The 15,993-nt window shown below is 39.9% G+C and overlaps 1 protein-coding gene across 3 annotated transcripts in view; it reads left to right on the forward strand.

Annotated features, from left to right (window-relative positions):
• The first annotated feature begins 7,779 nt into the window (after positions 1-7,779).
• The window catches only part of LOC122792266, a 62,813-nt gene continuing 54,599 nt past the window's right edge, over positions 7,780-15,993 (forward strand). For 2 of the 3 annotated variants that reach the window (XM_044060017.1, XM_044060019.1), the window contains exon 1: positions 7,888-8,014. The gene's annotated coding sequence lies outside the window, so the exon portion shown is untranslated. The other variant, XM_044060018.1, reaches the window with a different exon arrangement.

A 15,993-nucleotide genomic window follows, 5' to 3' on the forward strand; every position in this document is an offset into this window, starting at 1 on the left:
AAAATAATGTTGGGGGGGGGGGGGCAAAGGCCCAAAAATATGCAAATAATGCTTGTATAAACTTAGAAAGCTGCTACAATAACAGGTTTTGTGTTAGCATGCATTTTTTGAAGGATATGAAGTCTGAAACTCAAATGTCTGTCATTATTTAGTAACTTCAATATCCAGTGATTTACAAGAAAAAACACACATTTTTCTGAGGAACAGACCGAAAATATCAGACAAACATCTGGACATTCTGTAAAAACATAGACAGCTGAGAGGTATGCAACACATACTGACACTGTTGACTAGGAAACTGGAAACAGACAGAATGGGGATTTGTGTTCACTTGAATTTTCTAATATATCTATACAGTTTATAAATTTAATGCAATTATTTAATTACTTTCACCCTTACTGTTTCACTATAGATAATATATTTAAGAGGAAGAGCAGAAACGTTTGAGTCAGAATCTCCTTGAAATTAAAGGCCACTTGAGAGACAAGTGGGAAGTGTTTAACAACTTTTAAGGCTGTTGTTGCTTAGTGATGCATTTTACTTCTAGCTACAATACTGTGTTGCAGCATGAGGTGTGTTACAGCTTTTAAAGCTGTCTTCTTATCTCTGATGCAGTTCTGTGGTGACTACAGGGTGTGTGACAGCATTAACACTGCTAATAACAGTAAGGTGTACATGTAATAACAGTAAGGTTTACATGTAATAATTGTTCTATAACAAACTTGTAATTACAAGTAGTTCGGGATTCTGTAATATTGCTGACTCAGCATGGGAATGTATCAATGCCAATAACCCAGAAAAATGCTAGCACAAAAAAGAAAAGTGAATTAATAAAGTGCTGCTGATGTTGATCAGTCTGTTAGTTCTTTAGGGGTCTGGCGTATCTGCATCTTGGGTAGGCTTGGCAGACAGAATGATTGTGCAGAATGTTTACACTCTTCATTATTGTGGTCAGGGCTTACAAAACACAAAAACAAAAAATGTATATAGAAGTCTTTGGGTGCTGTTTGCGTACTACAAGCAGATTTGTTTATAGAGTGTTGACAAGTTGCGTTGTTCCCTTTTGTAATCTAATAGTTTTGATAAATATCAGTCTAAAGATGGCAATGAATAAAATTCACTAAGGAAAGCAGAAACGTAATTTAACATGTGCCTTATCTAGTATGTTTTTTTCTAACACAGTTGATGGCTGAACAACACTTACAAATGAAGAAAAGAACTGGGAATCATGGGATATATAAAAGTGTCTGACATAGACCTTCTCTGTACTTAAATAGACAAGATACAAGATCTGGTTGCTCCAATGAATGTCCCACAACTTAGAGAACTGGCTGTGAAATGGGACACAGAAAATTAGTTAACCAAATATTATGACTTAATATTGCAATGGCCTTCCCCAAAGACTTAGTGATACATGTTCATGCAAGTTATTCTCCTATTAGCAGCTTGTTATACTAAGTTTGGGTGTAATGGACCATTGGGAAATAGAGTTGCTACAAGAAAGATAAGGTGTGAACTGATTTATATTAAAGGTGGCTAAAATATAATTTATAACTGCAGTAGATTACTACTACTGTGAAAAGTCAGCAAATGAAAATCAAGAATTTATGAAACAGAAACGAAGCAGGCATCATGAGGAGGGAAAACATTGTTGCTTAAGTAACCAACAGGTAAGGTAATGGAGCGTATGTGTATCAGTTGATTATATAGTCATATTCAGTGAGAAAATACAGTCTGGATAAATAATTAATGCTGATTTTTTTCCTGAAACAAAGTCAGGATTTCCAGGAAAATAATTATACTCCTGATTTATATCATAATTCTTGAACATCATGGCCTAGAAGACACATAGGTTTTTACCCAAGCATTTAATCAGTTACAGATTAGGAGTCCAGTGTTTTTACAAGAAACAGATAGCTTCTTATGGGCACTTTGTTGACACTTGAGTGACTACTGTTGAGGTTTTTAAGCAGTGATAAGGCTGTAGTGGTCAGAAATGTCTGGAAAAGAAGTGCCAAAAATACTTTTTAAGGTTAGTGGACATCCCAGATAAGCTGATTATTGTGTCTCATGTTTACTTATTGGCAATTTTTAGCTCCAGTTTAAGAATTCTGTTTTTCAGCTGCAAGATCCTGCTCAGCTTACATTTTCTACTTATCCAGCAAAACATTTTTTAGAAAATTCCCTCTACCTGGTATTCCCATAGTCTAGAGCATTGCCATCATTACTTTAGTGGTGACAGCCTTCAAGACATGCAAATAAGTGACAAATGTTAAGCTGTCATTTAAAGCAATGTTACAATGCTATGAAAAGAAAACTCCAATTTAATTCCTACTAATACCATAAGAGTAACATGCATAAATACCCTATAAATAATAAAACACATAAATACGGCTTCATCAAGGGCAGATCCTGCTTGTTAAATCTGTTGAGGCATCTTTGAAAATGTGACCAGAGCCACTGACGAGGGAAAATCTGTGCACACAGCATACCTTGACTTGGAAAAGGCTTTCATCACAACCACATATTCAGGCATTACTGTTAACAAACTGAATGTAAACCCCTTCATTGTAAGATGGTTTGCTAACTGGCGCACACACCAGACACACACTATCAAAGTGGGTGACTCCACATCAACCAGCAGCCCTGTTACCAGTGGGGTGCCACAGGGATCTGTGTTGGGCCCCCTACTGTTTGATATATACTTCTCAGAAGTTCAGGTCAAAACTAAGGGGTTGTGGCTGACCCAAGTTTGCAGACAACTGCAAACTAGGTGCAATCATTGAATCCACAAATGATGTCAGTATACTCCAGGATGGTCTCACACAGACCATCGACTGGTGTATTAGTCACGGTCTCAAACTGAATGCAAATAAATGCATCATCTTTCCCTTTGGCACAAGCAATGTCCCTTGACCTTATCAAATAAACAACAGTACCTAAGTACTCATGAAGTGGTAAGGGACCTGGGATCACAAGTTGACTGCAACCTTAACTTTGACCACCATGTACCTACTGTAGTAAGGAAGGCTTTCTATGTAGCACACTTGATTAGTAAAGGCATCGCCTCAAGAGTAAAAGTGGTTATAACCCCTCTGTACTCAGCACTAATCTGGCCCATAATTGAGTATAATGCTCCTTTTGGCATGTACTGCACAAAGCACCTGCAGCAATTAGAGAGACCTCAAAGGTTTTTAACAAAGAAGATCAAGGGGCTCCAGTATGTGCCTTACACAGACTGACTAAAGTACCTGTCACTATACTCCGTGTCATATAGACTTCTTAGGTGAGACTTATGCCTGGCCTACAGAGCAATCTCAGACCAAAACATAATGAACTTGCAACGTATCTGTAAATCAAATGAGACTAGGGCTACCTATTCCACGAACCTAAATATGGCCTGCGACTTAAATAGGACATGGTGGAGGGACTTATCTCCCAGTGACTGACGTTTCTTTGGAACAGGCTACCAATTCATGTGAAGCAGAGCACCTCTATGACGCTGTTCAAGAGGAACCTGGATGAGTGGATGGGGCACTGTAAATTCTTACTGTGGATAGCACCCACAGCCCTCCTGGACATGGGTAATCATCACTAAATACAATCTTGGGTATTGACTAGCATTTTCAAGATATCACATTGGGATGAAATGGCTAGGCTTAAAAGGACCTCTGGGTCGATAGTCTAGTAATCACCTATGATCATATGATCCTATGATACAGAAAAATATACAACTAAAATTATAAACAGAATAATGTATTCCAGGTTTGAAGAGCCTATGGCATCAGACTTCACAAAACTCCTGTGTGGTGCATTATTTGTTTGCTTTGCCTGTAACATTTATCAGTACAGTCTGCTCCTTCTGTGAATTGTAATCTCTAGCCTGTCTCCTTCTGCATGTTATTTGCATAATTTATTTCTTAAACCTATGCCTATACACACCAGATTATCTTATATTGCCGTATGTAGCTGAATGTATAGAATGCTGGTATCTTCTCAACATACTGCTTAACTGCTGCCTTCATAGCATACTTTTCACCTTTGTGACTCCTGTGTTATTTTTCTATATTAGTTATAACTCTTTACTGTGCCATTTACCTGTGGTAATAACAACAATCACCATTCTACGTGCAGTAAGCCTGCTAAAACTTGAACTTTTAAAGAGAAGCAATTAACACATTTTATACTACCACATGTTTAAAAACTGTTCTCCAAGATTGGATAACTAGACTGGTTGATGAGGACACACCAAGCTGCACAATTGGCAATCCTGATTGTTCATCTATCAGTACAAGCAAATCTGTTTTGCTGTTAATAGAACCATAAATCAAATATTTTGATATATGCACATTTAATTTGCTAGGTGATAGTCTTTCTCTCAGAAAAAAAGGGAATAGTCTGAGAAATGGCCATCTTGGACTTAGTATATGTAAGTCTGAGGGTTTTTTTGTATAGTCAGACCCTGTGTTTCTGGAGTTGTTCTAGCCAGTCCTAACATTTCAAATTGTTACTGCATAATTCACTGTCTTGACAAAGTGGGGTGTTGTTCTGCATTGCATATAATAAACTCACTAAACAAGGTATAAATCCCTATGTCACAAGATGGGTTGCCAACTGGCTCACTGACAGAACCCACACTGTGAAAGTAGCAGACTCAAAATCCAACTTCAGAACAGTGACAAGTGGAGTACCACAGGGTTCAGTCCTGGGTTCTCTCCTGTTTGATATCTACTTCTTTGAAGTACAGGCTAACACAGAAGATCTTTGGCTAATGAAGTTCACAGATGACTGTAAACTAGGAGCCATAATCAAAACTCCAAAAGATGTGGACATCCTACAAAAGGGCCTCGCTGAGACAGATGTCTGGTGTCAAAGCCAAGGCCTCAAGCTCAATGCCAAAAAGTGCATTGTCATCCCTTTTGGTAAAAACTCTGTACCCATGAACTACCACATAGGTGGTAGTCTGCTTAACACCAAAAGTGTGATAAGAGACCTTGGGACACAGGTGGAAAGTAGTCTCTCCTTTGATAATCACATCACCACAGTAGTCAGGAAATCTTTCTACATGGCACACCTCATCACAAAAGGTTTCTCATCCAGGAAAAAAGAGGCCATTGTCCCCCTCTAATCATCACTCATTAGATCCATTATAGAATACAATGCCCCTTTTGGTATGTACTTCACAAGGCATCTACAACAACTGGAAAGGCCACAGAAATACCTCACAAAGAGGATTACCAGCCTAAACAGATGCCCTACGCAGACTGTCTCAAAAAACTGCAGCTTTACTCCATCACATATTGCCTACTCAGAGGCAATCTCTGCCTAACACACAAAGCTATGTCAAACCCAGAGCTTTTGGACATGCTCCATTTAAAGAAATCCCAATCCCTCCAAGCTACACGCTCTAGGGAGCTAAACCTTGTCACCACAATAAACAGAACATGCTGGAGGGATAGATTCCTGTCCCAGAGACTTCCCATACTCTGGAACAAACTACCTCTCTTTATCAAACAAAGCTCCTCATTAGCACTCTTCAAGAAAAATTTTGATGATTGGATGGGAGATAGGAAATTCACCCTGGGGATCACTTCTGTGGCTCTGCTCGACAGTGGCACAGGAAAATCATTTTTTTGAGTGGCGAAAGCCAGGGTACCTTTTGGCTAGGTTTATATAGGCCCTAGGACCAATAGCTTAGTACCTACCTATGAACCTATAAAATACGTGTAGTGGAGTGCAACTTCAAAATACAGACTTTTGCTTACAGGAAAATGGTACATGTGCAGTCATAGCTAAGTGAAGAGAGTATTGTTTTTTATTTACATTGCCTCAAAGCTGTATAACTGAACACAGTGTGGAGAAAAGCAAAACTCTCAAGGTTTAGATCTAAACCTTTCAAACTGGGTTCTAAAGTCTAGGCCTACACTGTCATAGGAATAAACAACCAATCTCACACTGTAAACTGATCAGGTTTATTCAGACATCATTAGGCCTAGTAAAGCACTTCACTTCTTGAACATTGCTGGACCAATTAGTGGCTCTCACGATTTAGCACTGACCAATTGCATCAGTGCAAGCCAATCCAGTGAGGAAGATTAGACTTTCAATGGCAATAAGAAGAAACACTTCAACCAGCACATATATCTGGGAGCTTGGCCTTGGGTGAGGAGACTGGATAATGCCGTTCACTTCTCCACACTGCCAGATGATTGAATCTCATTTCCAGATTTAAAATAAAGATTCTGACTATATACTTTCAGGATGTTTAAATGATGATAAACTTTTAACAGCATCACAATAGGTACATTCTTGCTGAAACTTTTTTTTTAATATTAGGAAAACATGTGAGGAGTGCAAAGTACTACTTAAGTGTCTTCACTGTAAGCTTCTCCAACTATATTATAACTTTGGACATTAACTTTATCTAAGACAGTAATAGTAAGTTGAATATCTTTGTTATCTGGTATGCAAATATACAAGGAAACTCAGGAGTTGGTACAAAAGTAGAAATTGCCTAGTACTGCTTTTATGGGACACTTAATGATAGATGATACATTTATTTCTGAAGCCTATCCCACCTCTCAGACTGTAGACTCAGATCTTCTTTTCAGACATAGCATTCCTTAGCTATGTTGCTACTGAAAAGGAAATACATACTGGAAAAAGAAACATAGTAGTACAGAATAGTTTCTACACTCGACTGGTAGAGATGACAGAGAAGTCTGGAAGCAGAATTAGAATTACATGTGTGCATAGCTGGTAGGATAAATGGTTGTCAAGGTGCTTTGCTGCAAAGGAGAAAAAATAGGTTATATTGCAAGTTACTTTTATCTCCATATTAGACATAATAAATGAGTTAACTTCGCTGAATTGCCTTGCCAGTCAAAAAAAAAAAAAAGAAAACATTTTGATCCAAATGAGTCTTGTTAGTTAGTAACATTTAAACTACATGAGTGCCAGTTATATGAATACCAGTTTCCTTCTGAATACTGCATATTTTGCTTTAGCTAAACCATGGTAAGATAGATGTTTTTATTAGTTTAGCACTTTCATGCAACAAAATATAAATTTCTTAGAACCATACAAACAGAAAATACAGTCTGAAATGACATACTACAAAATAATGAGATGTACTCCAGAAGGAAATAATGCAAGCTTTCAAATAAAGACATATGGGTAGAGATCAGGCAGGCTCAGGAAACAATGGGTTAGATTGAAAATGTTTGCATGAGCTCACACACACACACACACACACACACACACACACACACACACACACACACACACACACACACACACACACACGCACACACACACACATACACACACACACACACACACACACACACACACACACACACACACACAAAGAGCATTTAGATGTTGCACTTCAGCATAACTGAGTGAGAACTGTTCTAATACCTACTTCCAGGATTAGCTTACTCCTGGAAAGTTTAATTTTTATCCGAGTGAAAGACTTTCTTCATACAACTACTTTATTTTAAAGCATCATTTTCTTTGTTTTGCAAAATATTTCTGTATTCAGAATATTTAAATGTATTTGTTAACATGTTAAATTAAAGACACATACCTGATAGTATTTTAACATGAACATTTCCGCTATGTGTAAATTACTTTTGAACTTTTAATGTATAACATTTCTTTGTTTTTCAGCATAGGATCTACCTTGTATTTTAAAACAAGCCAGACTTCTGGAGCCTTTAAATTGATTGCTGTTCTCCCCATTGATTGTGTCCCTGAATGTGCTTTCATCTTTTACGTCTTGTAAAGCTTGGTTTTGAGACTGCCCATCTTCCTGGAACTTCCTGGCACTTTTAACAAGGAAGGAAGGTCATCTGATGTAACGTGAAGACGGACTCTGTGAGTATTTTATGTTTAATCCACTCTTTTATTTGTAAGTGTTCTGTACTACAAAGAAGATATTCTCAAAAGGATGGTCGTTCCAAGTTAGTGTTTTGGTCGATATTTGCAGTTAATCTCCCAAGAGAAGAAGGTAATGTTGATCTATTGCTCTGCAGTCACTTTTTCTAATCTTAAAGTCTTAGGAATCATTTTATGTTGGACAGGCCTTAAAAATATAGTGCATGTATAGGTACATCTGGGTGTAAGGATACACAATAGACTACCTTCATTCTGATTTTAATAAAGCCATTGTAACTAGATAATTTGAAAACTGATTTACAGTCGACCATGTTTCATCACACATTGAAAAAGAGAGTTACATATTCTGAAATGCCTGCTATTCCAGTACTACTGTCTGAAGCTAACTTGTAGTTTGTATTCTAGCTCTAGTTTTATAACTTTTGTACTGTTAGGATTTTCTTGCACCTATCCCACATATACTATTGTACTCTTCCACTATGTTTACACCACAAATTCTCTTAGTAATTTAGTCTATGAATTCATGAGTCTTTCTGGAAAGAAAGTGGCTCACCTCTCACCTTCTGCAATTTTCTTTCATTCACAGACATTGCTGATTCTGAAAAAAAAATGCTGAGTGAATGTATCAGAATTATGAATTAAACCCCCTGTGCTGCAGTGCTGTAATCTCTTATGAATGACTCTGGCATTGGCTGACTATTTTTGCTAATTTTTTTTTCTTTTAATACCTTAAAAATTCATAAAATGGCTAAATATGGCTGTAAGCGATAGTGTCTAGAAACCATCCCCGTTCCTGTGATACCGGGATCCCCACTGACTGATACAATATTTTTAGAGTTATTTTAATTTACTCCTCTTTTCCCCATTCCTACTCTATGGTTGTTATGCTTTCACTTTATGGCATGTTTATTTATTTTATTTATTGTTTGATAATCAGCTAAGGAGAATGGTCCATAAACCCTTTTCAACTATCAGCTTAGCCATCAGGCAATCACAGTGTGATACTCAACTAAAAAATTACTACGAATGTTCGGCTGCTAAGTAAACAACATATAACAATCACATTCTATAAAGTAAACAATCCCCAGGATTCAATAAAATCTGTGTAGAACCTACATGGAATATACCTGTGTACACATCCATGGTTCCCCCTTGGCAGAGTGCCATGTATATTAATCATGGCACGCTGGCAAGGGAGATCATAGTAACACAGATATTGAATCCATGTAGGCAGTAGTGTAGAGGCTGTCCTGTGGTTGTGGTCTGTCCAGGAAATTCCTGGACAGATGTTATGCACAGGAAAAGAATCCCTGTTATGTACCCTGCTAGTGTAGAACTATCTATGAATTGTAATATATTTTGTTGTTTTTTTTTCTTTTCTTTTTTTTAATTCCCATTCGCAAGGCATGGCGTGGAGCTCAGCAGTGCCGAGCTGCACTTACACATCCACAGCTGACACCTGCCAGACAACTAAAAATGCAAACCAAATATAATTCATTATTTCTTTTCTTTTTTTTTTAATGGCCATTTGCATGGTGTGGCATTGAACACAGCAGTGCCGAGTTGCACTTACACAGAGACAGCTGACATCTGCCAGACATCTAAAAATAGAAACCACATGTAATTAATTATTTTTGTCTACGTGTTTTTATTTTATTTTTTTGAATGGCTGTTTGCTCAGCATGACACAGTGGCCACAGCCTGGTGGTGCTCCATCTACTTCTCCTGTACTACCTGTGGCTGGGCCACCCTCTGGGAGTGGGGGTGGAGGGGTTGATTTTGTCACCTGTAATGAAATATCAGGAATGGTGCAATGGATGTTCTTCCAAACTTTCAGACATCACCTGCGCCAGATGGAGGAGATGCTTGCCAGCCTGGTGGGGCAGCCTAATCCCTGGTTGCCAGCCTCCACCACTGCCACTACAGAGTCAGTGAAGGAGCAGTGCCAACAGTTCCATGGGTGGGGATGTGAGTTGCACTGCTACCTTGTGGAGGCACCTGAGACTGGGATTCCACAACACCCTCCCTATCCAAGGTGTTACCCCCCTCTTGTGTGACATACCAGCCCTGTCTGTTGTCTTGTCTGTCTTGTCTGTCTGAAAAAGTTTCCTCACCTTCTCAACTTACCTCCCCCACACGTACCTATGTCCCTTCCCCAACATTCCACTCTCACTTAAAAAATGGGCACCTGTCCTCCACAAAAAATATTGTCCCATACATAGCTCTCCATTTCGCATGTGTCCACTGAACACAGATAATTTGGTCCAATTGGCTTGACAACACAATTATGTTGTCCTCACCTCTCTCTCTGGGGGTGACAGTCCAAATTCATCTACAAATTCTGTTAAAGTGCACAGTTGTTGCTGTACAAGAAATGGATAGCTATGGTTCTTTCTGACACCCTTCCTATACACACCTACCTGCTTTTCACTATGTTTTCCCACTGCTTGCACCCCATTTCACTACTGCTCTATCTCCCAATATTTCTTTTCTTTAAAGATTTTTTATGTGATGCTGTGTGATGTGGCATGTCACTCATCATCGCTAAGCTCAGCGAAATGGAGCTATATTGATGTATATGTTTGAAATGATAATAAACACGTACAAAATGTACACCTGTGCCCTATTTCAAGCCCAAGACCAATGCACCTGCAGACCAGTGCATCAATCTGCCACTCTACACAGCTATTAATTAAAACAGGAGGTTTAAGCAAAACATAATAATTGCAAGTTTCCATCATTAAGCATGTTTAAGCAGAGCTGTGCATCACTCCATGTCACGTAAACTTGCTAAAAGAGTAATGAAAAAACTGGGAGTGTAACTTGGAGTCTGGTACAGGACTACACGATTAGAAAGCCAGACACAGAATAATGGATGTAAGTGAGGTCTCTAATAAATTTGCACTTTTATCAGCAGCATTTAGAAATGCACCTGCTAAAACATTAATGGCAAAATACAAGTTCATCTGGGACTCTGGTGGAGAAATACATCCTTATAAAGCCAGGCACATAATGATGGATGTAATAGAGGTATGTCACAGCATGTGTGCACTTAAATCTTGACAAATACACATACTGTAATAATGACACAGTAGCTCAGTCTGTTAAATGCTTTTCAAACAGTAATTTTTTGTCATACATGGTCCTGGGTTCAAATCCAGTGGTGTGTAGCATTTAAATTACATTATTGTGAAGCCATCAATGAATGAGTGAGTCATATACTCTTTATCCACACAATGCATTTCAAATTCAATGTCTGCTTTTCAATGATGGAAGTCAAAGACCTGCAGATAGGAACACAGTTGACAGATCCCTATAGCAACACTATAAAGTCCATAAAGTGTCAGGTCATGCATTAATATGCATCACAGAGGATTTTATCTTAGGTAATACAAATGAGGTCCACTGATATCAGAGTGCAGTACACAATCATTTCATAATGATATTACAGATTAGCACAGCTACACAACTAACATACACATATGGAGGTCCTGCTAGTAACAAGAACTGCCAGCACACATGTTCCAAATGACTACCATAATGTAACACATGGCCTGGCAGTTGCCCAAATGGTTGACATAATGGTATATTTACCCCCTATGTTGCTCATGAACACAAAAACATGTTACCTATTACTCTGTTAATGATACCATTGGCTAACATACTTAGTTTGATCAACATTGGAATACTGTAGCATTCAGTGTGTCAGGGTGTACATACTTTTACATGGGTGTCAGGTGTTTGTTTTTTGGGGAGGAGGAGTCTAACTGCAGTTGGAATCTCATGCTCAGATTTTGACAACATAATTAACAAAGTAGCTACAGTACTGAAAATGTGAGATATATGGACGTATTACCCTATTATAGTGCAACATGCAATGGTGTTTACATTACCTCTCCCATAACTTTTCACAAGTCCAACAGGAATCAGTCAAGGCCATGGTCCTGCTTCTGGTAAGCACAGCACTGTTTTGTTAGAGATGTAGATTTAGTGCAGTGAATTTGCTAAAGTGTCATCCCAGGCCTGCTGGCTGGATTGCTGTACTGTCGGCATGATTGCCAATTGCACAGATATTTTCTGACTGTACACACTTTAGAGTCATACCTATGCCTTGTAGGTGTGACCAGACTGATAAATGTGACAGTATTGTCAGGAAATTATAGATTGCCATATGTGTCAACTGTGCAGAGTCTTTACAAATGTCAACAGTGTACTTCATTGTTGCTGATGGGATTGCTGTTTAAAGAGCTTTTATTTAACTACAGATGTTTGTGGGAAAAGTAATGTCTTTATGTCCTACTATATGAGGTTGGCAGTTAAACAGATATGTAATAGTGACAACAGTGTATACAGATTTACATAGATTGCAACACAGTACTGCAGAGCATAATAGTGCAGGTATTAATGTACTGCCTTTCTCTTTTTTATCACAGGTAACCAGAGGGGTTAGTCTCTGTCCCCTACACAACTTAATGTCAGTGTCTCTTCAGATTCTGATGATGATGGCAGCCAACGTGAGGCACAGGTGGGGGTTACAGGGGCTGAATCTGTCCCAGAAGTTTACATCCCTCTTCTACCCTCATTATTACCGCACACAGTCAGTATGCTGCACATCATACCCAGTCTCTGGAGGCCACAGATATTGGACAGGGTGGGGACATTGAACAGGAAAGTGTGGCAACTATGCCTGCAGTGAGTGTTGATGCTGGCCATAGCCAAAGAGCTGGTGAGGTTCCACACAGGTGGATTGACAGGGGTGCTGATAGGAGGCCTGCTATCCTTCCACCACCTGTTGCAGGTGTCTCACCACAGGTCACTTGGTGTACGTTTTGGGTCAGCATGTTCTGAAAGGAACTTTAGATGAATGCTCAGGGTTATGGATGCAGCACAGTCTGACATCCGTGACTGCCTCCACCACATTGTTTGTACCCTGGATCGGTTCATTGATGCAGGAGAATGATGTTGGTCTGAAATAGATCACAGAAAGTCTGTCTTGGAACGCACATTGTCTATGATGGAATGTCTAACTGGAGTTGAGCATTGGACTTGTGCACTTAGGTCAGCAATTCCATCTGCTGAGAGTCCATGTGGCCATGCACAATCACGCTCCTGTAGTGGCAGTACATCCAGCACTCCAGTGGGGAGTGTGCTGTCAACACCAAGATGTGGTAAGCAATGAGCTCATGGTCCTGGGCATTCCCATGAAGGACATGGTCCCAGCAGACAGCAGTCACTGTCAGGTACTAGCACCGCTTCTGACCTTGGGGATGGAGGTACCAGTGCAGCTGCTGGCAGGACCAGTTACCATGTTTGGGGGTAGAGATGATGAACTGTCAGTTCTACCATGCACGGTTCAAAGCTGTCCAACATACACACATGTAGGGCTGGCACTGAGCTTGACTGTTCATGCACACACTCACACACCACTGTCAAAATCAGGTCACCTACAGACACACACAGCACATTTTCATGGTCCATCTTGCCTGCTTCCCTTTCTGACTCACACATATGCCTTCAACCTATTGGGTCAGCCTAGGCCTCCCGTACTCACACACAACACCCTGTGCAAGTGATTATACATGTGCCACACCCCTGTCATCCTCATCATTGATGCAGGGAAATGAAGCTTTGTGTCTGATGCACAGGGTGACTATATAAATTAATATGTAATTGTGTAATCCACTGTTGCCTTTGCCATGCCACATGTACTGGTCACTGACAGATACTGTATGCTGACATTTGTAATGAGTAAGCCACATTATTTTGTGTACCTTATGTTGTATGATGTTGTAATGGCTGTATACTTACACAATGAAAGGTGTGTCACAGACCTGTTTATGTTCCAGTTTCAGGAGTCTATGGGGATGCACAGCAGCAATAAACCCATAAACATCACAGCACAGGATGAAATGTCACTACAGAAGAAATATGTGTTCAGAAAGGTATAGCACTAGAAGAGCATGGCTCCATAGGTTCATATGTGTATAACAGGCTAAGAAGAACAATGACACCATTCAGCCTACTCATGCATCCCTAATCTCTGAAAAGGTCTGATACCCTTGATAAGTGTCACCAGGGCTTCTGGAGCTAACACATCTACAAGCTGTGGTGATGGAAGCGACCCATCTACAAATTGCCTGTGTCCATTACAGACATTTTTCCTACACCAGTTATGATTGTCTTGTTCTGTATCCAATTGTATAACTTGCACATAATGTGCGTTACAGCAGAAGTGTGCTTCACATGCATGGGGAGCCTGTTACATATAGGGTGTAGTATCTGGGTTAATACTTGCCTCTCCAGCATGTACTGTTTATACCACTGTGAAGGTACAGGTGTGTAGAACAGGTAATACATGTATTTGTCCTGTCTTGGATAAGTGGGAGGTACACAGTGGAATCTGACACCTCCCTGTATGGCAGCCATACACCTCCCCTCCAAAGCATGTAGGAGACAGACTACACATTTACAGCCCTGACACAGTCTGCATAGGACATGTTATGTACAATATGTATTGGTTTACCATGGAACCTATGTGGCTGCTACAGTTCTAAGATATGCCTGTGTAGTGACATAGCAAAGGTGCTATTGGATTCAATGATAGGTGCTTTGAGTGCCAAATACAGTATAACAATGACAGTCTGGGATTTACATGCCATACTTTTCTGTATAGGTTGTACAAAATTGAATAGATCCCCATATCTTACCGGCCAGTGAAAGTCAAAGGCTACATTACTCTCTGTGTCCATAAGTCCCTGAGTAAAGGCTCAAATGTGTGCGGTGTGCGGATACTACTATATTTTCCAGGGGTGGATGACTTCCAAAAGGATAGTATTGTGCAGTCCTTGGCATTTACTATTTGTCAGTGGCTCTGACAACAACTGAATGTGTGTCTCAGGCCGTCCTGGATAACTATTGGTTCTACGTGGCATTCAGTGACAGCTCCTAATTTGCAATCACCTGCTAATGTAGTCAGTCAGAGGTGATTGACAGTGGACATGCCTGCAGAGAAGGGAATGGCTAGCAGGGGTACTCCATTAATGATATCTGAGATAAGTCCACTGGTGACTGGCCTCAATGTAGTGATGGACTACTCCATACTATCTTCCCAGATTATGACTATCAGAAACTTGGCTATCCATCAGCTGACGTACTACTTTGTAAATAACCTACACAATTTTCATCAATGCCTGATGGCCTAATATAGTCAAACAACTTGTCAGGCCATGGTAAGTGGATTGAGTCATATTCCCCTCATCCATTGCATAGTTTAGCACTCAGTGAGGTCCACTGGTTAGGGTAGGCATTATCTGCCCTTAAGCAAAACAAACTGTGCTTGGTCCAGTATCAGTAGGTGTATGACATTGTTACTGATAGTTTCTATGATAACTCTTTTCATAGCTTTACATATCAGATGACCGAGAGATCTGGGGACACTGCTTGCACTGCATGCTAGTTGTCCTCTGTGCAACTAAGTATTGCAGTTACTTCCATCATGTTGCAAGAAAATAGTCATCCAAGGTGTCTGTACATAGCACAGACAATCAATGGAGGGAAAGGTAATATGTACACCCTGTGAAGGTAAGGTGGCAGGTTTTACATAGGTATTCATCAACTGGACACTACCCAAGCTGTGTGTACTGAAAGGACACAATTACCTTGTGAAGAACGTGGAAAGCAGGGGAGTCCTCTGAATTACTGGTGCCTGACTACTACTAATGCTGATCTCACCACACCCACTTTCTCATGGGATACCATGCTCCAATACTTTTTCTGTCATCACATGCAAAATGTTACTAAGAAGCTCATGATGAAAAGAAGGACACAATCTGTTTGTTCATCCATGTAGTTGTCCCATATCATGAAAGGCTCTGTAGGCTTCACATACCCTTCTCCAGGTACATTCCTTGATTAGTAACCTGAACAATCAGTTGGATTTTGCATGTATTATGCCCTCTGTTTCAGGGTTGTTGGCATGTCACTAGGGAACTGACCAGATGGTGATTAGGAGCACAGCTGCAGTGTCACAGTATAATGTGCAGTGTCCAGTGGCATAGATGTCCAAGCTTGCTGAAACAAGTAGCCCAGTGA

This window comes from Protopterus annectens, chromosome 1.part2 (assembly GCF_019279795.1).
Source record: "Protopterus annectens isolate FY-2018-M chromosome 1.part2, PAN1.0, whole genome shotgun sequence".
In the NCBI taxonomy this organism is placed as follows: Eukaryota; Metazoa; Chordata; order Ceratodontiformes; family Protopteridae; genus Protopterus; species Protopterus annectens.